This window comes from Parasteatoda tepidariorum, chromosome 9, assembly GCF_982258835.1.
Source record: "Parasteatoda tepidariorum strain Cologne lab strain chromosome 9, Ptep-v5.0, whole genome shotgun sequence".
Taxonomy (NCBI): Eukaryota; Metazoa; Arthropoda; class Arachnida; order Araneae; family Theridiidae; genus Parasteatoda; species Parasteatoda tepidariorum.
The window spans coordinates 16,821,890-16,849,204 of NC_141763.1; the positions used below are offsets into that span (position 1 = coordinate 16,821,890).

General features: G+C 31.5%; 1 long non-coding RNA gene across 1 annotated transcript; it reads left to right on the forward strand.

Annotated features, from left to right (window-relative positions):
• The first annotated feature begins 7,127 nt into the window (after positions 1-7,127).
• LOC122269888 (uncharacterized) lies at positions 7,128-26,985 on the forward strand. The gene is made up of 4 exons (XR_006225452.3): positions 7,128-7,265; positions 18,065-18,102; positions 20,565-20,603; positions 26,844-26,985. It is a non-coding gene; the product is annotated as an uncharacterized LOC122269888 (long non-coding RNA).
• The last annotated feature ends 330 nt before the right edge of the window (positions 26,986-27,315 follow it).

Here is a 27,315-nt window from a genome sequence, read left to right on the forward strand (position 1 = left end):
GCATTTTAAAAAGATTGAAATATGTTATGTTTAAGAATAAGATATTGAAATAATATGTTGCATATTGTAGGATTCATTGTTTAAAAAATCGCTTCATTCTACTAGATATTTAGGTTACATCGTTTTCTTTGGATAAAGATGATTAGCAAATAGCATCCTCATGTTTCGATACATTCTGAAACTTATACGTTCGCAAATTCACCATAAAATGTCGCACAGCATATTCTTCAATTACGATAAGCTGCATTTACTACCAAATACTGCTACTGAGGTTATTTTTGTTTTCTAATATATATCTGATGCTCTCTTTTTAAACATAGCTCGTAAGATCCTTAAGATACTGAAATGGGGGCACAAAAACTTAAAAGATAAAATATTTAATTTCATTAACTCAAAATATCTGGTGTCAAAATGTTAATTTTTAAGTTAAATATAACTTTTACAATATTGATGTTCTTACGTTTTTAAAGACCACATGAATCCTGATAAAATATTAAAATGTTTACTTTAACGAGTGTAAAATCCTTATCAAAATAATGATCAAGACCCAAATGTAAAACAGTATAATTGACGATAAAAACTCAACTGGCTTCCAAACATATGAAGAGGGAAGTAAAAGTCGACATGTTTCGAGATTTCAAATATAATCGCCCATTCTCAAAACTTGTCAGGCTTGGATAACTTGTGACTTTTATTATTGGACGCTCAAAACATGTCTATTTTTATAATCATCTATTATTTTTTTTAAATCAATGAAGTTTTTATATTTTCGATTCAGTTTCTTGAGATTATCCATTTAGTTACACAACATATTAAATTATTTCACTCGATATTAAAATAAGTTTTACATATGTTATAGGCACAGGTTCTTAGATTAAAAAAATAATAATTCACTACTTAGTAAAAAAATCAAAGCAGTAAAAAAAAAAAATTTTTTTTTTTTGCTGCAAGCCTTAACATTTTAATTTAAGGTCATAAAAAAATTCCGTTTACAATTGAAATTTCAAAAGTCGAATGTGAAAATGGAATGTCCCCTAGTACCAGGAATCGAAATTAAATAGTTACAAGGACAACTTTTTTAAACAAGTTAGCCTTTCCGTCCTACTCGAAATTGTTTGAAAAGGTATTTTTTATATATCGATTCCAAAGTTTATTCTACATATATTTCAGGGTATTTCGATCGAGTTTATTTTTACACCCTTATTTGCTTAAAATTATTAAATAATTTACTTAAAATAAATTATTCAAGCTACATGATTTAATGCATTTATAGTATAATAATAAACGGAGCTTCCAACGCATATCCTTAACCTTAATACCGCTTTCATTAAATAAATGGAATAAGCTTAGATAAATAATAAAAGTTAATTTTTCCCTCGTTTTAATTTTCAAGGAATAATATGTTTCGATCAAACAGATTTCATTCTGGAAATAGCGAAATTATTGAGTAGGTCCCTTGGAGCAATATCATTCTTATCCTCTTTTGACGAAATATAGGAAACATTAGTTTTCTCAGTTTCTGTAAAAAGTATGTTAGCCTACTTGCCACGTTTTTTTTTAATTTTTTTTTATTAAAATAAGTTCGGAAATTGTGTATTTTTTATAGCATTTTTTTTAAAAATCAGATGACTCTAAAATTGACACAGCTTCGGAATCCTTACAAATTTAAATTCTTAGTATTTCCTGCTTAACAAAATAAGGCATTTTCCTGATAACAAATTATACTACAATAATATCTTGGAAATCATGCTAAAGTAAAAAATTAAACAAAATAGTTTAGTATATTATCAGAAAAAAAATCTACTTGGTATCATAAAGAGTAAGAGATATAATGAAATAATTAGTGAATCGCACGTGGTCAGATAATTAAAAATTTAATTTCACAACTAAGATAGTAGGACGACATTTAAGATACTGAGATATTTTAAGACACTAAAAAAATTGGCTACGTATTCCACAGCTTTTTATGTTCGGTATCTTTATCCTCTTTGTTGTGACTTATAAAACATCAACACTATTTTAGATAATCTAAGTTGAAGTCACAAGAAACAAAACAAAAAAGACAATCAATAATTTATATTCTTATTTTAAAAAAAATAGCATGCTAAGTAAATAATCAGCTGTTTTGCATTAAATAATTTTAAACAGCTGAATGTTTTTAATTTCTTAACAAGGTTTTATTCCTAGCTAGCAGACAATAATTCTTTAAAAAAAAACTTGACTATAATTTAAAAAAGAAACCTAAATTAAAGAAAATCTAAATTAAGGTTCTAAAAAATTTTATTAGTATATTAATGAAGAAATAATAAACGTAAAATGGTAAAGAATAAGATTTTTAAAATGTTAAAATTTAATTAAATAGTTGGTAAAATAGTTCTGCGATACACTTCCGGAAATTTATTTTAAGATTAGGATGATACGAGGGTATAGGGTAAACCAACAAATAAAGGAGCATTTCATAGATATTTTTTAGAAATAAGATTCTAAGCGTTTTAATTTAGATTGATTGGTAACAGTAGCTTACTACCTAACAATAGGAAGTCATCTAAAAATGCTTTTAGTTACCTGGTCTTTGAGTCTTCTCTGGAAAAAGTTTTGAATTTGTTAGTATCTGTTCAACGCCTTGTTTCTTTGACAAAATTATAAGGTCAGTGTTTGTTGTTATCCGTTAAAACTACAATTAATTGCATATAATAATGCTTTTTTTTCTCATTGTGAAAAAACGAATTCAAAATATGGTCATTGAAGTTACGTTTTATTTATTTTAATCATCATAACATAAGCAAGTACTGAGATTAGGGGGTGTTTATTAACTGGATTACCGAACGATGAGAAACCAATGAATAAACAAGTGTTCCTTTACTGGGATTTTTTCAGGTTAATGAAAATAAAAGAAAAATTTTAATTTTCTTGTACCTTTTGTCATATTATAAATCAAAATTATGTTAAAAATAAGAAAAAAACAACTTCTAACCAGTGAAGGAACAGGCATGTTCCTTCACTGAGAATAGATTTCCCAGTGAATGAATAGTATGTGTGTGGAATATGATTTTACATGGATAATTAGTAGTTCAGCGACATAGAGGACTCCTAAAATTCAGTTAAATGTTGTATGAATAGTTCCTATAACAATTTCATTTAAATATGCAAATTTAATTACTAAATTTATTTAAAGAATTATAATAATAATTAATTTATTATTTATCTTTATAAATGTAGTGATTAGTTATTACATCATACCTTAGACACCTTAATAAACTATGTTTATTAACTAAATATAACAACTAAATTTAATAATAAAAGCTTGAATGGAAAATTTCTTTGCAGGATTAGCTAAATTATTATCTTATTGCCGTCTTTAATGTCCTATCGGGAACTGGTAGGAAAAATCCATTTAAAGACAATTATCTAGGTGAAAAATGGGTGAAGTTTTTTTAAGGCGACATCCACCGATAACTCAATGCAATGCGAAGATAATTTCAAAAGGCAACACTTCCCCTAGAGAATAATATTCGAAATACTGGTTTTTAAGAACTTCAGAAGAATCTTTAGGAGGGAAGTAGTCCTGGCATCCTGTTATAAAGTGATTGCATTTACAATGCGAATGAAACAAGAGTTGAATACTGCCCTTAAACGGGAAAAATCTTCGGCCTTAAACATTATAAGGATTTATATTCTAAAGTACCTAGGAAAGAAAAAGTACCTCCATTGGTAGTTTTTCCTTACAGAAGAATTCGTTGAGATATTACAGAATCAGTCCCTGCTACATATTTCATTGGAGAAAGCTGTTCATGAAATGAAACGATGACCGCAGCAACATATTACGAATATATTGTAAATGTTTCTACCAATGGCTAATTAAAAATGCAATCAAATTCCATATTTTGCTCCTTCTGGATAGGTACAAATCTCATATCAATTTGAAACTGAGCAAGTTTTGTTCCTCAAAACAAATTTTCTGGTTTAGTTTTCTACCTAATTCTTGGAAATCTCTCGTTAGATCTTGAAAACAAAAGAATTGTAAAACAATATGTCTAGAAAATTTTACATCCATTTTTAAATAAGATTTGAGGCATCAACTGAGGAAGTTAAAATGCTTTTATGAAATGCGATATTTTTCCATTCGATGTAGAAAACGTTGACTGTAACAAATGCATGCAAAACAGACACCAAGAGTCAATGAGCAAGACAACTTATCAACAAAACACATGCTTCGAGAGTAACGATGCGCTATTTCTTCAGAAGCTTGAGAAGGAAATCTCACAAGTTATGTTGCAAATTTTTAAAGGAACATTAACAGAAAAGTTTAATCTCCCAAATATCCAATAGCCTGTGCTTTTCTCAATATTGAAGAATTTATTTCAAAAAGAACAATTGTATAATCAAATTTTGGCTCTGAAGCTGAGACAACTAACATTAATAATGAAAGTATCTTGAAAACTGATTTTGAGATAAGTCCTCTTGAGGCATTGTTAGTTGCAAAAACAATTGGTTTCATAAGTAACTACTAGATATAAGTCAATGAGAGATGGGTTTTACTCAAACTTCGAAACTCCTTTTTCTAATTTATTATCCAGTGAGGAATTCTGGAAATGGAACTGGAAAATCAAAAGAAATTTCGAAGATACATTTACATTGGCCAAAAAGAGGAAGGTTAAATCAAAAGAAAAAGAAATAAATTACTCATGACGAAGAGAAAAAAAATACTTAAAAAGATTTTAAAAAAAAGCTTAAAAAATATGGGGAAAAGAGTAAACAAAAAAATGATCGAATTATAATAATAATAAAAACATCATCGGATTACACAATGATAAACATTCATAATTTAGAACGGACTATTAAACTGTGAGGAAAAAATGAAAAACATTTTTTTAAAATTATGTATTTAAACATATTTTACTTTCCATTCCATGACTGAAAAAAAAGTAATATTTTCCACATTAACTATGGTTATATGTCGTAATTCCAAGAAAAATCTTGTTTTTAGACATTTGTGTGGCCTATGGATTCCTAACGAGCATCAAACATTCTCAAAATTAAGTGTTCATTCACTGGAAAACTTAATGTTTATTCAGTGGTAAGAACTGTTCCTTCACTTGGTCATCTTACTACTTATTATTTAAACCACCAAAAGCTTAAAACAATATTATGTAAGTTATCTAACTTTTTTTTACATAATTTGCATTTAATAACAAATATGTCGACACCATCATTTAGCTAAAATTACAAATTTTGAAATTTTTATGAATTTTTTTTAAAGGCAAGCTAAGCTTAAGTGTTCCTTCATTGTTTAGTTTACCCTATAAGATGTTGAGAAATTTGCGATGTTGTGAGAGATGTTTAAAAATGTTGACTACGTATTTTTATTAAAATTTATTAAATATATATTCAAGAAATTGATAAATATATTATTCCAAATCTATGCATACGTATGTATATTATTGAAATTGTATCAGTTATTGAAAAACAAAATAAAAAAAATAAAAATAATCACATTAAATAAGCACAATCTGGTGTATTCTATCAGAAGCACGCTTTTTTAAAACTAGACATTTGTTGAATAAAGTGTTTTTTATTCAAAATTCTTTACTAAATTGCAAATAAATTATTAAATGACTAAAAAAGAAACATCGAATTTTATAGTGTGAAAGAAATAAAAATAAAAAGATTAGCAAAAGATTATTAGCGAAAAAGATATGAATGAAATTTTACGCTACGCGAGCGAAGTCAGTTCCTCGCAAGTTTATCACATTTTAATATTAATCGCCCCATTTAATCATTTCTTTATTGTCGCCAAATTATTTTTTTTAAATAATTAATTTTAATTTTTCTCAGCTTCTAATAAATTAAAACAGTTGAAACTTTAGATTTTTCAATTGAAAAATATGTAGATTAATTTACCACCCAATTTTTTAAAAATTTTGTCTACCCCCCCTAATTCAAGTGTCTAGATTCCAAATATGTAAAAAAAATTGTATGTTTATTCAGAGAAAGTACGTTTTTGTGTCTGATTTCGTAACTTAATTAATAGTTAGCACTAATTAATTAGCATATTTGAGGTCACCTCAAGGAACCATTAAGATTGACACTTAGTTCGTGAAAATCCGGTCATTAGAACGATAGTTATTCAGGGTGATTCGTTTTTTTTTTTTTTTTTTTTGCGGACTGTACAATGGGCAGAATCTTTGCATCCTCTATGAGATTTATGCAGTCGAAAATATCATTAAAATTTGCGGTATCGCAGGTGGCAGCTTTAATAAAGAAGTTTCTGTTTAATTTGTCGAAATGATGGTCAATGTTAAGATCTCTATTAATGGCGTTGTTGCGGATAAACCATCTGGCTGCCGTGAGTTTTCTCAAGATGTTGTTTTGGAGTATGATAAGTTTTTTGAGGTCTTTTTCGGAGGCGTTCCACCAGGCAGGTGTGGCGTACGTCATGATATAACTTAACAATTAAATTGTGGCGAATCATATAAGCCTTCGATTTATTTAGAAATAGTGGTGGATAACCTAATATAGCGAATTTATTATTGTCCGGAGCTAGTTGGCAGCTCTGAAGAAGTGAATATTGTTTATCATTAGACAATTATTTTGGAAAAGTTTTATATTTAAGTGTAAGTACAACCTACATCATTTCTAATTCTTAAACGTCACCAAATTTGGCGATCTAAAGTGCTATTTGGCAAAACCATTAGCAAATGATGTAAATAGACTGCTGTAGCTGTGATACTATCACTTAAAAAACAACTTAGCTTAAAGCATTGTATTATTTTAGAGTGTATAATGATATACCTATTTCTGAAAATAACTTTTGAATGTTGAGAGGTAAAAATGCTTACTTTTTTTTTCTCTCTCGTTATTTTATCTTTTACAATTTTGTGAGAATGCTGACGCAATTTCAAAAGGTTCAGCTGAGGAAAAATATTGTAATTGTTTTTTCTGCAGCTGTCATGATCTGTGACAAATATCAATGTAAGTAAACAGATGACAATGGTTGTGTATTTAATCACTTCTCTGATTGGTATCTGAACTCACGATTTTTTTACACCTACAGGGGGGGATGTATTAATTTGTCAATAATATTGTTTCAACTGACATACTTAATATCAATCACAGAATGTATTAAATTATAACATTTGTATAAATTCTGTTGTTTCTGAGCGTACTTTCATTCCTTGAGCCTTTGATGATACCGAGCATGCATCTTTTAAAATTTCTGACGTCTTTGATTTTAGCTATGTTTCTAGCACTTACTTTATCCACGTGTAAGTACCCAAAATTAGGTTTTTTTTCTTTGTACAAATCATAATTATGTTGCTTAAAAGAATGTATAAAACTGAATTATTTCCTCTTTAACAAGTGTTGAGCTTGTTAGTTATGATCAAAATAAAAAAAAATAGGGCCAATTCTAAGATGTCAAATTAAATAAATAACTTATTAAAAAGTAAGCGAGATAAAAAAAAATAAAAAAAGACAATTTTGACTGTTCAGAGTTTTGTAAAAGAGTAAAATTACGTCTCATTTGTTCCCTCGTATTAAGCAATTTTGTATACGGTAGGTTAATTTGTTTTCAAACAGATGGTTATTTTTCTAATCCAGGTAATTAATACTTGCGTCACGATTAACATATAGTCCAGTAATTACAACAAAGAGAAAGTGTTTCTTGGGAAAAATTAGTACCCAAGAAATTTGCTGACAAGAAGCTTTGTTATTATGAATGATATCTGAAAACTCCCTTCATCTCCTTTGGACGACACTTCCGTCTTTTTTTTTTTTTCAGGGAAAAAGGAGTGATTCAAAAGGGTTAATTGAACTTCTTTTACACGGTCCAATTTAGCATGTTTTCCAATGTATAGTTTTAAGCTGTATTGAATGAGACCAATCTCGAAACAATCGGACTAAAAGTTTAGAAGTTATAAGCGTACTTGGCGTACTAAGTTATAAGCGTACTAAGTTATAAGCGTAAGTTGTATCTTGTACTTGCCTATTTACGCATTTCACAAAACTGCACAGACAGCTGAGGTATTTTTTCTCCTTTAATCGAATGAGACCAGATACACAAAGACAATATTTGGATTGTTTTTATTATTAAAATAATCTTATATCTTCTGAACTATTGGTTCAACCATTTCGAAATTAGTCGCATTACATGTGATAAAATTACAACGGGAAATAGGATAGCAGGAAACCATAATTATGCGTCGAAAGCAGTACCTTTCATACTATTGATCACATAAAAACTCTTGCAACTTTTGAACTGTTTGTTCGATTGACTTGTGTATAATCTCATTCAATTTAACGTTCTTACTTGTTCAGGTAACGATATGAGTTGTGTACTAGCATAATTTCGTATTGCAAACGTTCACAACTTCTAAACTATAAATCCGATAGTCTCGTATCTCATTCAATTTAACGCTCTTACTTGTTTAGGTAACGATATGAGTTGTGTACTAGCATAATTTCGTATTGCAAACGTTCACAACTTCTAAACTATAAATCCGATAGTCTCGAATCTCATTCAATTTAACGCTCTTACTTGTTTAGGTAACGATATGAGTTGTGTACTAGAATAATTTCGCATTGCAAACGTTCACAACTTCTAAACTATAAATCCGATAGTCTCGAATCTCATTCAATTTAACGTTCTTACTTGTTCAGGTAACGATATGAGTTGTGTACTAGCATAATTTCGTATTGCAAACGTTCACAACTTCTAAACTATAAATCCGATAGTCTCGAATCTCATTCAATTTAACGTTCTTACTTGTTCAGGTAACGATATGAGTTGTGTACTAGCATAATTTCGTATTGCAAACGTTCACAACTTCTAAACTATAAATCCGATAGTCTCGTATCTCATTCAATTTAACGCTCTTACTTGTTTAGGTAACGATATGAGTTGTGTACTAGCATAATTTCGTATTGCAAACGTTCACAACTTCTAAACTATAAATCCGATAGTCTCGAATCTCATTCAATTTAACGCTCTTACTTGTTTAGGTAACGATATGAGTTGTGTACTAGAATAATTTCGCATTGCAAACGTTCACAACTTCTAAACTATAAATCCGATAGTCTCGAATCTCATTCAATTTAACGCTCTTACTTGTTTAGGTAACGATATGAGTTGTGTACTAGCATAATTTCGTATTGCAAACGTTCACAACTTTTAAACAATAAATCCGATAGTCTCATGAATTCAGCATGAAAATATGCATCAATTGGATGTCTTGAAAAAAAACTCATTTCTTCCCCTCAAATCACCACTATATTCCTACATCTCAAAGCTTCCGTACGGTTTCTTACAAGTCCTGTTCAGACCCAGGGCTAAAGAGAATAGAAGGGCTAGTTCACTCCGCTCCTAGAGCTGAAACTACGATTTCCCTCCTCATGACGTCACTGAGTCCACAGATCTCGGAGATCGCAAACAAAGATATTATGATAACTGCGCATCTTTCTCTTTGTAAAAATAAGTTAGACTTTTTCTGGTTATTAGCTTTCAAACATTACGTAATTAACATATTATTTCCGTTCATAAACATAGTTCAAAAAAACTTTCTTGGCCATTATATTAAAAAAAAAATACCATTTAAAACTTATAAAAATGTTTTACTAGTTGGCGAAAATGACACTATCAATACTTTATTTTAAAAAGTTCAGTTTTAACTTTAATTATTAAGAAAAATGAAAGCATATATCGACACTTTTTTTATCTACATGTTCTTTTATAACAATAAGTTGAGTTAAATTTAGAATCCATGATTTTAAAATATGCCGTTAATAGCAATTTGTTCATACTTAATCATTAGGAAACATCAACCTTAAACGCTAATTACTGAAACAAAATAATAATTTAGGTTCCTAATGACATTAGAAATTTTACAATTGTTTATAGATATTCAAATTTAAGATGATATAATTTATAGATATTTAAATTTAAGAGAATATAATTTTTTAAAAAAAATCATAAATATTTAGATTAACTACATTAAAAAATATGTTATGAAATAAGGAGAATTCCAACTACACTGGTTATCATAAATTAAGGAAAAATCACAAAAATAGCGATAACTCTTTCAAAAGTAAGCCAAACCGTGCAAAATTTGCATATGTTGTCCACTAAGAGTAGCTGAGTAAAATTGCAATATGCAAATTAGTGGCGCTGCACTCGGCTTACGTCATCTGCCTGGAGCATAAAAGTCCAAGTTTGAGAGAAAGCACACAAATTTTACTGTGATTGCGACATTGAAAATCTGAGATAGCCAATTCGTAATAATGACCTCTAGGCATCATTTGCCTGAAGAACTACGATGGAGAGCCATCGGGAGACTAGAGGCAGGGCAGAGTCAATCAGAAGTGGCCAGATGGCTAAATGTGAGTCCATCTGTGGTTCATAGACTTTGGAGGCAATTTCAAACCACAGATTCGGCATCTAGGAGGTTCAGTCAAGGACGGCCAACTGTTACGACCAGTGCCGATGACCGATATTTGACATTAAGTGCACGCAGGAATAGAACCGCTACTCCGACACATCTTAGATCCTCTCTTGCTGCAGCCACCGGAAGGTTGGTGTCAACGTCAACTGTGCGCAGAAGGCTCCACGAAGGTGGTCTGTATGCGAGACGACCAGCCATTTGCGTGCCGCTCACATCACGCCATAGGAGAGACCGTTTGCAGTGGGCCCGACAACATGTCCACTGGACGTCAGATCAATGGAGGCCTGTTCTCTTTACGGATGAGTCCAGGTTTAGTCTAGAAAGTGACAGTAGACGTTATTTGATATGGAGAGAACCTGGGACCCGTTATCATCCATCAAACATCCGTGAAAGAGATGCATACGGAAGAGGCAGTGTCTGTGTTTGGGGAGGCATATCCTTAGGAGGGCGCACATACCTCCATGTCTTTCCAAGGGGAACCGTGAATGCTCAGGTTTATCGAGACAACATCCTTGATGCTTATGTGCGCCCATATGCCGGGGCAATTGGTGATTGCTTCCTGTTACAGGACGATAATGCAAGACCACACAGAGCTCGCATTGTTGATGATTATCTTCAACAGGAAACAATTACTCGCATGGAGTGGCCAGCTCGATCCCCGGACTTGAATCCTATCGAGCACGTTTGGGATGCTCTAGGGAGGCGTGTATCTGCCATCAATCCGCCCCCTCAGACCCTTGCCACGCTTGCAACTGCTTTACAAGAGCAATGGCTCTCACTTCCTATTGAACTGATAGACCGCATAATTGAAAGCATCACACATCGCTGTTTGTGCTGTATTGCTTCTAGAGGCAATCATATTCCATATTAAAGGTACTTTTTCTATTGCAAACCGATACTTCCAATTTGTTTATTTTATACATGTGCTAATTTCTATACTACTATTAATGTCTGATAATTTCTTTTTATGTTGTTTAATACCTTACTATGTGTTGTATATTGTGGGTAAGTTTCATAAAATTCCATGTGTAATTTCTTGAGTTATCGCGATTTTTGTGAATTTTCCTTAATTTATGATAACCAGTGTATATACTATATATTTTATTTATGCTTTTTATTTACATATTAATTTTCTTGGACTTTATCCATTTTTTAATTTTTTTTTCACCTGCCTTTCTTTTTGAAGTAACGAGGCGGTTTCTATTTAGATAATGAGTTTTTATAAAAGTTCTTAACGACAGAATAAACGTATTGCTGTTTTATATTAACTGTGTCATTTCAGAATCCATTCTTTACATAGTTGTTCATTTACTTTAGGGAACACGCGGAAAATTATATTTTTTCCTTTTGTTTTTCTATCAAAATTTTTTCAAGTTGCAATCGCGCAAACTGGCATTTCGATAATAGTTTTAAACTCTTGTAAATTCACTGCAAAAACTGAGGAAAGTCATTATAGAAAATAACAAATGTCTTAGAATATCTCGCAAAAAGAAATGCTCCAATATTAGTTAGAGCTAGTAAGGCCGAACGATGATGTAAAAGTTCTTGAAGTAAAAGTTCGAGCTTTGCGCCAAAGTGACGTCACTAGAGAAAATCTAAGGATTGGCGCGGCGAGAGCTACTTCAAAGGAGTGAACCAGCCCTTCTATTCTCTTTAGCCCTGGTTCAGACCACAGTGAAAGCCAATTAATAGACAATTTAGTAAAATTAAGAAAATGGTAGCAAATACCTCTCTAAAACTTTGTTTAATTTATGTATATGTTTGGTTTGTTTTATTTACTTGTCAGCCACTACAAATTCATTTCTTAAATATATGTGATAAATTTCCCCCAATTACTTTTGAAAAAGAATTCGGGTTCATGCGTACAACTGGTTACTCTTTTTAAATAGTCTGCGCAGACTACTTATGAAAAACCGTTTGGCGGCTTTCTGATGTAGGAGGAGGTGATGGCCAAGAAAAGTAAGTGAGGTGTTAGGTATTTAAAATTAGTGGGATTCCACCCCCTGTTCGCTACAGAAAATGTTCATACCCGAAGAAATAATTCAGTTAGAATGTGAAAAGACTGTGATAGAACACCAAATAAAGTGAGCAATTGTTGCACGAACGTAAACAAGTGCAAACCGGTTTCAGTGGCGAAAAACAATACTAACATCTTACAAACCGCTGACGTTTCATCGGTTTTCTTTTTTAAAAAATTACTACAACTGCTTGCAACACATTTTGAAATAAACTTTATATAAAACTAGCTGTTTTCAGCTTCAATGTTAGCTTTTATTCAATTTCAACCTTGATTATAAAATTTTATCTGCGACTGATTCAAGGCCTCACTGGAAAGTCGATCGTCTCTTAATTATGGATATGTTTAAACATTTGACAAAAACACGAACTGCCACTATTTACAAACTATTTTTCAGATATCATTCAGAACGATAATCATATTTTAACACCATTTTAAAATATCTCTAACTACATGCCTCATTTTTTGAGAAATAGCTTTCAGGATGTTCTGTATTTACATCTGAATGGCACGCAAATAAATTAAGCACATATATATATTTCAATTCAGTACGGTGCTTTTATTTATTTTTGCAGTAATATTTTTGGGCACTATCATTTCAGTTGCACAAATAGAACTCTCCCAGTAAAGAATTCAAATTTTGCTAAAAATTTAAATATCTCTATTGTTTTTAATCCATAATTTTCGATAGTAGTTGATTTACAATTATATTTAAAGTTGCTTTCTAATTTAAAATAATAAAATACTTTAATTAAGCGATTAACTGTACAAGCACTACTGAAAAACAGAGATACGTATTTTTTTATACTTAAATAAACAGAATCAGACATGGTATCAAAATTGGTTTTTATCAAAAGAAGTTGGTTGATATTGATTAATTTAAATAGAATGAATTCACTGAAAATTTTGAACAAAACATTCCTGTATTTGTAGACAAGCACGCAATTTATTCAATGAAGCGAAACTAAGTTTGGTAAACATGAAAGCATACTTAAAATAATCATCAACTTGTTTACAATTAACTGTACTATACTTAAAAGAATGTATTTTTCCCCATTTAAGGAAACTATGTCTTAAAAACAATATCAGTAGTATTTACGATTATTCAGAGTCAATATTGCGTGTATAAGAATGTCTATATACACACATAAAATATATACTCTGGGTATATAAAATGCGTAACAGAAAATCTTATCATATAAATTTCTTCAAATCTACACACTGATGCTGGCATATTTATTATTCTGGTGGATATTGTTTAAAATTATAAATATTCTTACTTTTAAAACTTTAATAAGTCTTCATTATGAGTACAATTATAATAGTTTCGTTAGCAATATGCATTTTCTGAATTTGTGTATTTTATTATAAATATAAATTAAACTATAAACCGTTTTGACTGAAAACATTAAAAACAATGTGTGATTTTAAATATCTAATAGTTTCAACTGCATTCACTGGAGATATGCTTAATGCTACTGAAATTTCGGATGGAATATATGTACTCAGTGGTTATGAAGGAATTTTTCTACAAACTTTATTAGACTATCTGGGTTTAAGAGTGAAAATTATAAACTTTTTTGATTATAAAGGCTCCAGATCACATGTAGAATTCGTTGACTATAAAATAGCACACATGGCAATTGGATTAATTCTTTTGAATTCCGAAAGATTTGCGAAAGCTTATATGAGTTTTCCTTATAACATTGTTCATGTTACATTTGTCGTAAAAAGATCTGTGCCATTATCGACAAGATTTGCATTTCTCTACCCATTTACTCTTAACACGTGGTTGGGATTCCTGTTTGCATTGTTATTACTTCCTATTGTTGGTGTACTCACGCTGGACATTAAAATAACTTATGTAAATATGTGCTTGCAAATGTTGAGCAGCCTATTAAAGCAAGGGTTACAGTTTCCGATGACATATTTCAAGAGCAGACTGTTCTTCACTGCATTCTTTTTCTTCTCGTTGGTGGTCTCTTTCAGCTATTCTGCAGTTTTTTTCTCCTTTATGGTGAATCCCTTAAAAAACCCACCAGTGCGGAATTTTAAAGAATTGTCCGATGTCGTAAAAAAGGATAATCTGAAATTCTATGTTAGTGCTGCGTATGCGGTCAAATATGCACTGAATCACTCCTCTTATGATTATGTTCGGAACCTATATAAAAACGTTGAGAAAGCAAATTTTTTATATGAATATACGAACATTGACTACGATGAATCGTTTTCTAAAGGTTATGCATTTATTATGGAAGATATTTCCTTGGACTTGCAGTACGGATCGAACCCTGACCTTTTCGTGTCAGACGACAGAATTTCACCCAGTATGATTTCAGTATATATGGATAAAGACTTTTGCCTGAAGAATAAAATTAATGCTTTTATTTCGCGGGCTTGGCAAAGCGGAGTATATCAAAAAATACTGAGAGACATTCAAATTCAAAAATATATTAAGGAACCAAAAAAACCTTCCGAGGATGATACCCAACCATTAAGACTACATGATATATCTGGTGTTATAATTATATTACTTTTCGGTTATGTTATATCATCACTTGTCTTAGTAATTGAGATAATTGTGAGTAAGTTTTAAAAAAATGATGATACAATTCAGAAAGTAAGGATTTGTTTATAAATAAACAGAATGACAAAATGTATTATTATTGAAGATATTTTTTGAAGTTATACTTCTTATGCGACTTCCAACAAGGAAGCGTTAAACGTTTTATTGGCCGGGAAATCACGTGGTAGGATCCAGTTTTCCCTCATTCATTTCCATATTGTTTTGGTTCTCACTAGCATAAAAATAATAAAAGTCAAATATTTATTATTATTGTACAGTTATATATTGTACAATTATATATTGTTAAATATTTTTTCAGTTTGTTTTGATACACATATAATTTAATAGGATAGTATTTTTTATTTTCAAATTTAGTGGATAACAATTGTAAAAAATGAGTGAAAACAATCCCACGGACAATGCGACGGATTTAAGGTTATGTCAAGGTACGTCTCTTGTGAATATCAATTGATTGTTAGGTTTTCTCTTTTGAAATTGCATTATGACGCATTCACATACATTATTAATACAAATACATTTTCCATGGCGAGACGATGAGGCAACCACAAGCACTTCCACTGGTTCAAGAGGTCCACCAGGGAAAAATGCACAATTATTATCGTTATTACAGAGCACGGAAGCGAGCGGAGCAGGAGAAAGAGTCGTTGAATAGAGCTAGTGATCCTTCTACGACTGCTGATTCTTCTAAAATTAACGTAGCAGGTTACGAAGTTTAACTTCTTCCGCGCGGAGGGACTCCACGCACTATTTTTTATAGTTTCGTTCTTAGCAAAAAAATTCTTTTTTATAAAACTCATACGTTTGTAAAAGGAAGGGAGAGATATAGAATCCTTTTCGTGGCGACAAAAAGTCACCAAAAATTATGAATAACTTACCTGTTGATTATAAAAACGTCAAAATATGCGCATCATAACTAGAAACAAAAACGTTATAATTGTAACTTAGAACATGGTGGAAACGTAATGATTTTGAAACTTTTCAAATGTTTGCTTGCGAAAAGAATTTTGGACAGTTTGATTCCAGAAGGTTTAGAAGTGAGTAATAGCAGGCATGCATCAGGTGTAGGAGGTTGGGGGTAACGGAATCCTTGCACCCCCAATGTGCAGTGTGAGAAAACATTATCACTCTAAATAACATTTGCTTCTAATGATCGGTATTTCACATAATAAAAATCAGTTAAAGCTAAATCTTAATTACGTTACTGTATCAGACAAAAATTTTCTCAAAATACTCTGAAAAATTTTAATTGAATTTAATGCAAGACTTTTATAGCACAAGATCAAAATACGGACACATTGCGTAAAAAAAAAAAGTGCGTGGAGTCCCTCCACGCGGAAGAAGTTAAACTGCGTAACCTGCGACGTTAATTTTAGAAGAATCAGCAGTCGTAGAAGGATCACTAGTTCTATTCAACGACTCTTTTCCCTGCTCTCTAATAAATTAGATGTGTATCAAAACAAACTAAAAAAATATTTATAGAAAAACAAAAGTTTTATGACTTTTATTATTTTTATATTAGTGAGAACCAAAACAATATGGAAATGAATGAGGGAAAACTGGATCCTACCACGTGATTTCCCGGCCAAAAATGTAGCGTTAAACGTTTAACGCTTTCTTGTTGGAAGTCGCATAAGAAGTATAACTTCAAAAATATTTATAGAAAAACAATACTTTTATGACTTTTATTATTTTTATGCTAGTGAGAACAAAAACAATATGGAAATGAATGAGGGAAAACTGGATCCTACCACGTGATTTCCCGGCCAATAAAAATGTATCGTTAAACGTTTAACGCAACCTTGTTGGAAGTCTCATAAGAAGTATAACTTCAAAAAAACTTCTTAAAGTACATTAAAAATTGATAAAATTATACAGGAACAATCGTAGGTGATAATGAAATGAAATCAAATCTTAATGAAAATGCAATAAAATTTTTTGAAATCGATACAAAAATGGTACAAAACTACGAATATACTTCGAATAGTGAATAAAATCATTTTCGTTTATTTTATTTAATAATAGTCGAAACATTTTGAATCGGAACGCATGCAGATTTTGACATATAGTTAAAAAAAATGTAATTTTAAATAAAAAGATACAAATTTTGAACGAAATTGGTCGAATAGTTACTGAGCTATCAAATTTCTAAAAAAATGGATTACGTAAGATTCGATAACCTATTCGTCCGATTTCGTTTACTGAATTACACTATCACAGTATGTGTTGTCTAAAATATTAAAACACTTCATGCAAAAACTACAAGGAGTGATCAAATGAAAAGGTACGAAACGACGTAAAACCGTAACAGTTAAATATTTGCATATTCCGCCATGGGAGAACGTAGCGAGACATCTCGGGATGCGATTGGAGTCTCTGACTGGAATCGGAGCATGAGCAGGAGAGAGCAGAGGCTCTTATCAAAAGCGGCGTCCTAATGATACGGCAGTCCGTATGAGGAACAGAAACTCGAGCACAGAAAAACCATTAACTCCTAATTGTACAGTGAAACACTCCCACGCCTACGCAGGTCCATCAAGAACAAAAGAGCGGGGCTGCTCACGGAGGGTGTGGTTCTGCTCCATGATAACGCATCCACACGTCTCCAGAGTCACACACACGGAACTGGCCATGTTCAAGTGGGAGACGTTGGACCATCCGCCCTACAGTCTGGACATGTCGCCCTGTGATTTCCATGTGTTTAGTCCACTGAAGAAACACCTGAAAGGGAAGCGCTTCATCTCGGATGATGTAATCAAGGATGCTGTGAAGGACTGGCCTCGTCACGGCCACAGGAATTCTGGGAACAAGGAATCCTGCGGCTTGTTCATCAGTGGGATCGTTGTGCTCAGGCCTATGGTGTATATTTTGAATAAAGTCTACATTTGTATCCACCGTGTCATTTCGTACCTTTTCATTTGATCACCCCTTGCATGTTTCAACTGTAACACATTTACTGTTTTGTTTTTATTAATCTAGATAATACGTGGTGTAATTATTTCACACTTTTGATTTATTTGATTACAGGTACAAATGCTGGGTTTGTAAAACCACCTGGAGAAATGGTAGTGCTTTTTTTTCTAATTCTTATTTCTAACTTGTTAAATAACTTATAATTTATTCACTTAGAAAGTACTAGGAGGCAGAAACCTCAACAGTTTAAAATACTCTTTTAAAAGGAAATTAACAAATACCAGCCATATTTAGTTATTATAATTTTATTATCTGTTGATTGTAAGGCAACCTTTGTTTGGTATCTTTAAAAATCTGTCAATTTTTTAATACATTCAAATTGCAATTTAGTAAAAAGTCGTGCGTCGAGTCTGTATACTTTGAAAGAAGTCTATAGATTTACATTTTAAACAGAATAAATAAATGTTAATAATAATGAAATGTTAATTTTTACTCATTAACCTAAGAATATCGATATGAGTTTATTTAATTAATTTTAGTACTGTTTACTTTGGCCCCAGTATGGGTCCTCTTATAAGAACATGTACCGGGGGACCAATGTTGAGATGTCAATATTTCGTAATATTGGTCCTACATTGGCCAACATAGAACCTATATTGGTTAAAAAATGCATATAAAATATCGGATGAATCGAAAAATTCTATATAGGGCCAATATCGGAAAAATAACGGCGCTTTGAACCCTTATTGAGCCAAGATTAATGAATAACGGCCCCAAGTTATTTTGCTGCTAAGGTAACTACAGCAACACATTTTTGTATTAATAAGATTAAATATTTTCTATCGATAGTCTGTTTTTAAATGAAATTTATCATCATTATCATAAAATTTATCATCATTATCATGAAATTTATCATGTTTAGGTGAATATACATTACAGAAATGGTCGAGAGCCAATGTTTAAAAATACTAATTGTGTGTTTATTTTTTGTTACTGTTTTTTTGACACTTGCCACTGTTTTTTTATATGTTTATTTTTTTTCTTAATAAATCTGTAGCATATGCGATTGTTGGTATTAGAAATTAAAAGATCGTTTTTATACCTATTTTATATTATACCTATTTTATATATGATAGAACCTATTTTATATGATTAAAATTATAAAAATGACAACTATGATCAAAACGATATGTTTCTGGTAAAGTTAAACTTTAAAATGTTATCTTAATTAAAGAAGGTTACTCATCAGTTTCTAGCAACCTTTACATGAAGAGAGGTGACCTATAAAATCCTATGTGTATGTGGACAAATTGGACGTCATGTTGGGCAAATGTGCCTGTAGGAGCATTTGTATGCTTAAATAAGACAGTTATGTACCATAGATTTTACAGTGTTTCGACATTTATGCACTGAACTTTTTGTGATACTTGCATATATCGCCTTAAACGCTTAGGTGTTTCAGCTGAGAATGAATTCTAGATCTAGAACGACTTCTAGAGCTTCTCTTAAGGAAGTAAGGACGTCTTGTAACAGTTCTAATTTTGCGGTTGAAGAACTTTAAGAAAAGATGACACTGCTGTGGAGGTGAAATATCCAAAGTTTTATCGGCAATTTCAACAGCCTTCGTTGGCGTGGGATCTTGAATGTATCCTGAAATAGATCGGGCCCTGGGTGGGTTATAATTGCTGGAGAAATAATTCGAGTAGAAGCGTATCGAATGCATGATGATTTTCTGCTCTTCGTTGCATGGCCGTTGGTTGACGTTTGAGAAACCAAAACTTTGAAACTATTGCAACAACATTTAAAGCCTCATCACGAAAGATCTGGAGTAAAAAGTGGCGTTGCATATAAACTTTTAAATCTTTTATATGTAACGGTGCGTAAAATAAGTTTAAATGAATAAAACATAAATATGGTGTGACGCTTTTTAGGTAAAGAGAGAGACTTACCAAGTTTATACAATGGTTTACTTCTGCCTAGAGTAGACTCGCTTTGATTGCTCTCCTAACCCTTTCCTTCCAGCTGCTTTAACATCATTATTTTTTGCGTCGTCAAAAGTTACAAATTTGTGGTAAGGTCAAGTTTTAGTTATTGAGTCCAATAGTTATTGGTGTTTTCGTTTTAGTCCCATGAAATTGTAATATTTTAACCTAATTGTTTATTTGAATTACTCTATCCGTATTTAAGTTACTATTTGCCGGTGGAGATTTCCCTCGGTAGTATTATTTACGCGAAAACTTCAAGATGTTCTAGAAATCTAATTTTAACCCTTTCTCGTGACTTTAATTTTGAGTGACGATAAGCGTCACAATAGTTTCCACTAAAATAAATTTTTACAAGAGGTGTAGAAATTTGGCAGCCCTGAAATTAACAACCGACTAACAGCCACCACATAGACTGCTGACCTTAAAATTCCTACCACAATTATCAAAATAAACATGATCAAAAGAATAATAAGGATTGGCAATCGAAGCGAGCAGGGAGCATGTGTGTGCTCTCTGTTAATTCTTCTCATTCCATGAATAGTTAATATAGTTTAATTTTATGTAAGACCATTTTACTCTACTAGATATTGTGCATAGTATTAAGAGAATTTTTTTTTCTCTATTTACAGGAGGAAGTAGAAAAGGCGGTTGAAAATTGGGCTAAAAAGGTTTAGTATCATTTAACATTTTTGTTAATTTGCTCCTCCTTTTATTCGGGCAGGGCTGATTGTGTTCCGGAAAAAATCTGGATTTTTCAGAAGTTTCCGGAGATCGAAGGTGCAGACGTTTCAAAAAATCATCAATCACAGAAATTTCCGGAAATCAAATTTTCAAAGGTGGAACTTAAAAACACAGTTTATTTTATTTGTTTGTAAAGGAGAGCCAGAGAGATACTTTATAAGCTTATATTCATGATTAATATTAATTTTTTATCCGTAAATAGTTGTTATAATCATAAACTCAAGAAAGAAAGACATATTTGTAAATTTTAATTACTTCTCCAGGTCATCATTGGTATGTGTAAAATTTTAAATATATTTTAAGTAAACTAAGAAATATTGAGAAAAAGGAAAAAAACCTGGCATAAATTTTTTTTCTAATTATTCAATGTAAACTGTGTTTGTTTTTTTTAACTCAAAAAATTTTTCCGGAATTTTGACTTGGGCTCACAATCACCCCTGTTCGGGTGATCCCTTTAGTGTAACGGTTAACAGTTAATTATTTTGAAGTTTGTGGCGTAAGAACCAGAAATAGGTTTTACATTGCCATGAACGTCGTCTGGGTTTCAATAACAATTTTTTTTTGCTTCAAAAACTGAACCAACTCTACATAAAAGTGGGGTGTAAAACATTCATCTTTCTTTTTTTTCTTCCTCAATTTGTTATTCTTTTAAATTAGAAACTTTTTTATGTGTGTGTTCATTAAAAATGGTGAAATTTAAAAAAAAATAGTAAAATCTCTTGTGCAAGTGTTTTGCACTTGATTTGGGGAATTCCATTAAAACATAGACGCCAACTTGCTCCTCACAGCGGATAAATATTTTCAAGTGGTAGTTTTTTTAATCTGATTCCTGTTTTAGTAAATTTGATGTAGAGGAATTTTACTCACCACTACTTCTAAGTAATTCAAAGACTTATTTAAAACGCCACTTTAATACGGTTAAAACGCGTTGAACCCTTTAAAAAATGAGCAAAATTAATTAAAAATATGAACATTTTAGTTTCTAGTTTTCTACCGTTTTTTTTTTAAAACACTTTGTCCAATCCCGAGTATTTGGCATCTTTGTTAAAATAACACTTTTGCATAAACATAATTATTTTCTTATGTTGCTATTTTAGTAGAACTAAAGAGATGTCCCTTATGCAGAAAAAGAAAATATTTTCCCTATCAAATAATATCTTTCGTCTTCACGTTGTGCTCTAATTTCTGAAGAAAATTTTTTCATTTTTCCAAATTTTTTCAAAAATGCATCAAATATGAAAAATAACTGTTATAAGAACCAAATAGTATGGTATTGTCTCGTGCTAATAACTTTACTGAAAAAAGTGATTTTGTTATGAGTTGAGAAGTTAAACAGGTTTTTTGTAGAAAAAGTACCATTTCTGATTAGTACCTGTTTCCACGGCTGTCAGTTGTATCTAGATGTGTGAGGTATAGTAACACCCCATATGTATTTTTTTCCGTTTAATTAAATGAGTAGAGTACTTACAAAGAGTGTTATTTGCTAATCAGAATTAAATTTTTAACAGATAGCTTTTAAGATCGTATATAGATTTTTTTGAACTATTTCGAAGTATTTATTAAGTTATAAATTATTAAAAAATGTTCAAATTTTTCTATCGATAAGAATTGTATATGATACCCTTAGACTACGACTAGTGCTATGAAATTGTATCATTCGATTTATCTGGAAAATATAGAATTCAGAAAACTATCAACTGTTAACACTACAGTCAGATAACATAATTAGAGCTGAGGTGGCTCAGGGGATAGAGCGTCCGACTTCAATGAGGTGAAACGGGTTCGAATCCCAGCAATGGCTGCTCGATACGAATTCCGCAGCCGGGTCGAACCGACCACAGTGCTGACGTAAAACATCCTCATTATGGGTTAGAGTTCCTTTACCGTCAAGCTAATCGTGGGAGGTTTTCCTCTTCATGTGACGCAAATGCGAGTTAATTACATCAATAAGTCCTACACGAAGGCAAATTTCTCCCAATACTTGATCCAGGAGTTCGCTTACCTTCTAGATTGGGTTCAAAACTACCAAGGCTACGGAGTTGAACTTTAGTAATCGCATACCCGAAATTGAGTCGGCTGTTCAACGACGATTATAAAATATTTTTTTTTCGAATGGCAGGCACTGAAGTTTATTCGTTTCGCCATAGAAGATGCCAGAGTTGTTACTCATTTCGCGTTACCCCGTGGGCACCTGAGAACCGAAGTCACGGAGGCGAGTAACATTGCCCACGCCACACTGCCACAAACCCGTTCATAGGGTGGGCCGCATTCACTCATCACACACAAGGGAGAGAAACATCCATGCCCAGAGCGGGATTCGAACCCGCGGCCATTGGCTTCGGAGTCAGGCGCGCTAACCGCTCGGCCAGGCCCGTAACCAAGGGGGGGGCAGTCGGGACAAATCCCCCCCCCCGAAATTCTGGGATTCAAGCTTTTTAGTCTCTCTTTGAGCCTCTCAGTAAAAAGAAAAACAAAAGCTGTCGAATCAAACCTTTTTCCAGTACACCACCTTCGCTAGTGCATCATCTTCACTTGACCTTGTGGCTCATCTTTCCTTCGGTTAGACTCTTCCCCCGAAATCAATTGTTTTTCAGCATATTAATTTATGCAATTTCCGAATCTACGCAGATTTCATTGACATCGAAAACCTCATGGGAGAACTGGAAGTATGGGCATCAAGATGAAACCTGCATGAACCCCTTAGTAGACCAGATATGGCACTTTCAGCAATGGAAGAATGTAACAATATCTTTTTCCCAAACATTTATTGCTTGTTATCAATATTGGCTACGTTGCCAATCACCACAGCAACTACATAAAGAACTTTTTCTACTCTTAAACGCGTAACAACAGCAACAAGAAATGCTACTAAAGAAGAAAGGCTAACAGGGCTAACTTTATTAAGCATATTTCGGGATATTCCGGTTTGTCCTAAAAAAGTAATCGAAAAATTTTCTTCAAATCCCCGCCGCATGTCTTTGTAAACTTTGTTTACAAATTGATTATAATTATTGTGCAATATTAATTGAAAAATAATTATTATGTAATATTTTTTAATTACTAGTTTAACTTTTGCAAACAACAGAATAAACAATATTTGTTACAATGTTTTTCCCCTAATTTGCATGTCTGAAACTGTCCTTGCTTCTTACCATATCCCCCCTCGAAAAAATATCCTGGCTACGGCCTTGCGCTCGGCCACCTGACCGGCTATTATAAAATATAAAATCACATAATTAGGGTTCAATTAAGAATCGTACTATTTATTCCTTTTTCTCAACTCATAACAAATTCAGTTTTTGCTATTAAAGCCCTGGAATACAACACTTATTTTACGCTCTTGCGTAGACTTATTTTTTACAACAAACAAAATATTCATGAAAAGAATTGTTTTCTTTCTTCTTTCAGGAATTAAAAGAGCTTTTACATATACCACCAACTGAAGAAATTATTTGATTGGTAAAATAACTTTAATGATTCTTATTAAGCATGTGGGACAATTTTTTCGCCCTCTGGGATGCCTAAATAATTATGGAGTAGAAAGCGCTAGTTTTTACTCAAATTGATAAATTGGGATGCGGTAGAAGATATTTTTTGACTTAAACAAAAATACGATAACAATGAGAAATAAAAATATGGAACGTTTCCAACTCCCACCTACTTCTGGGCTTCTAACACTGAAACTGTTCACGTTATATATTTTGCATTTTGTCCTGACCCTATAATGAACTAACTTATTCTGAGTATTAAAAAGAACTTTTTAAAAAAAAGTGTTTTTTGCCGACACTATTGCGCATACTTTTTCAATCACGAAAAAAATCAAACCCCTTGACAATAATATTAATTTAATGTAGTTAATTAATTTCTTGAATGAGTGATGTAAATTTCTGGAGCAAGAGTCATGATTTGGCTACATCGTGCCTAAAACTAGGTCAAAAGTTCATATAACTTAGTTAAAATTTAATCACTAGATTAAAATTTATATAACTTGGTTAAATTCCAATAACAAGGTTGAGTTTTAGTTACGTAAATGTTTGGCGCAAGAGTCATGATTTGGCTACATCGCACCTAAAACTAGGTCAAACGTTCATATAACTTAGCTAAAATTTAATGACTAGGTTAAAATTTATATAACTTGGTTAAATTCCAATAACAAGGTTGAGTTTGAGTGATGTAAATTTTTGGCCTAAGAGTCATGATTTGGCTACATCGCGCCTAAAACTAGGTCAAACGTTCACATAACTTAGCTAAAATTTAATGACTAGGTTAAAATTTATATAACTTGGTTAAATTCCAATAACAAGGTTGAGTGAGTGAGTGATGTAAATTTTTGGCGCAAGAGTCATGATTTGGCTACATCGCGCCTAAAACTAGGTCAAAAGATCATATAACTTAGTTAAAATTTAATCACTAGATTAAAATTTATATAACTTGGTTAAATTCCAATAACAAGGTTGAGTGAGTGATGTAAATTTTTGGAGCAAGAGTCATGATTTCGCTATACCGCGTCTAAGACTCAAGGTTGAATTTGAAGAAACTTGATAAAAATCAAAACAACCAAATTAAAACTAAAGAAATTTGGCTAAAATCAATATAACTAGGTAAAAATTTCAACTAAATCGAATTATAAAATCTGATGTTCTTGAGGTAAGGTATTAAGTTAGGATGAGGTGTGTGTCTCCAAGTAAAATTGCTAAAGTCGGGATGTCACAGTTAAAATACTGTCTTCATTTGAATTTAAATTTCTAACACTGTGTCAGAAAATGAATGTAAGAATTGAATGTAGGATTTAATGACACAAAGCTGGGCATGCTGCGTCAAACAATATGATAAAATAGATCAAAACTTGCTTCACCGTAAGATACTCTCGGCATCTCATTGTGGGAGTGCTTCATTTAAAATGAAATATTTGTGTGTTAAACGGTTTATGTTAAATACGTAGTCTGTTGATGATAACGACTTGTGACTGTCTACTGTAGTTTAACGTTTTAAATGGTTTTATTTCCGATTTAATTTCGTGCAATTTATTGTTAAGTTCAGTATTCCAATTTAGTTATCTGAGCTGTGTTAGAGAATCTGTTACCAAATTTCAAATGTCATAAAAACAGAGAGGTTTATTGGAGAGGTTGTTAGTTGATTTGGCTATGTAAAATTAATTGCTTGAATGTAATTAGATATCTCGTAAGAAACAACTAACACACAAAATTTAACTTGTTGACTGGAAGGAAATTTTAATGCTTGATGTATTTTGAATTGTAAATAAAGTTAAATAATTTTATACTAGTACTGGCAATAAATAATGAATCAATAATTAAATTAGTAATCTTAGAGACTATCAACTAGAACAGTGTTAATCATTTGATAAATTTAAAATAACTACAAAAATGATAAAGTATTTCTATTAAATACATAATGTAAAAAAATTTAGTTGTAAAAGCATTTGTATATTATTATATTTCAATACAGTAACTGAAATTATTGAAATCGAATAAACATTTAGTATATAATCGAATAAATATTTAATTGCATTGAATCATTTTAAGTAGGCAAAACCTGAACCTGCATTGATGCAAACCTGATGCACTAATGCAAATTTTAGGGACAAAGTGATTTGTTAAATAGTATTATTTATGAATATTATGTACACATATTTACTTTCTCATATAAAATGTTACAAACACATATCTTTTCTTTAAAAACAATTACTGTGTGCTACTTTAGATTTATTCATCGTTATAAATGTTTTAAAAAATATACAGCAATTTACATTTAAGAACTGATAAGGAATCCCTCTACTGATTTGCAATAAAAATGTATAGCATGAACAGGGCTGAAAATTTACGCACATCAAGACAGAAAAGAACAAATTCTTGTAAGAAAATCATTTCATTATAAATTGTTTTCGAAAATATCTATTACCACCTAGATTTTTATGACTGTTTGTTTTTGTTTTTCATATTTTTTTCTCTCCGCTATTGTAGTTTTTTTAGTTTTGTTTCTCACCCTTATTTTTCCATTTTGCGATGACAACTTTACGTTTTATCTATACGTTTCAGTTTTATTTATCCTTATTTCAAAACAGGTACTTCAAATTTAATTTTTTTAAATAATAAATGCGAGTTAAACGCTCTGTATTTTCTACTAATTGTATTTTTTGTTTGCTGTAGGAATGGGAGTCTATGAGAGCCTCTGCAAAAGCCAAAGAGAAAGCAGAGAAATGAATGAAGAATAGTACAAAACTGCAAGACTTGTTTCAAGATAAATTTTATGAATAAATTGTGTTTCCTTCATAAAGATAATAATTTGTTTGTGGTGAATTTAATTATAAGTTCAATTAATGTGTAGCATACAGGCGAGAATATGTTTTGCGTCAAAGATAACTTGAAGCATTGTTTGATGCTTATGACATTTTGAATTACAGAAAGAGAAAAGATAAATAATAAAACGATATATAGATTTAAAAAAAACTCTTCAGTAGATTTGCTCACTTAGTTGGAAATATCATGTCATAACCTCGCAGTTCAAATTCAATAGTCTAAACATGATGCACGACTTCTACGATATATAGATTAACGATATATAGATTTAACAAAAAACAACTCTTCAGTAGATTTGCTCACTTAGTTGGAAATATCATAT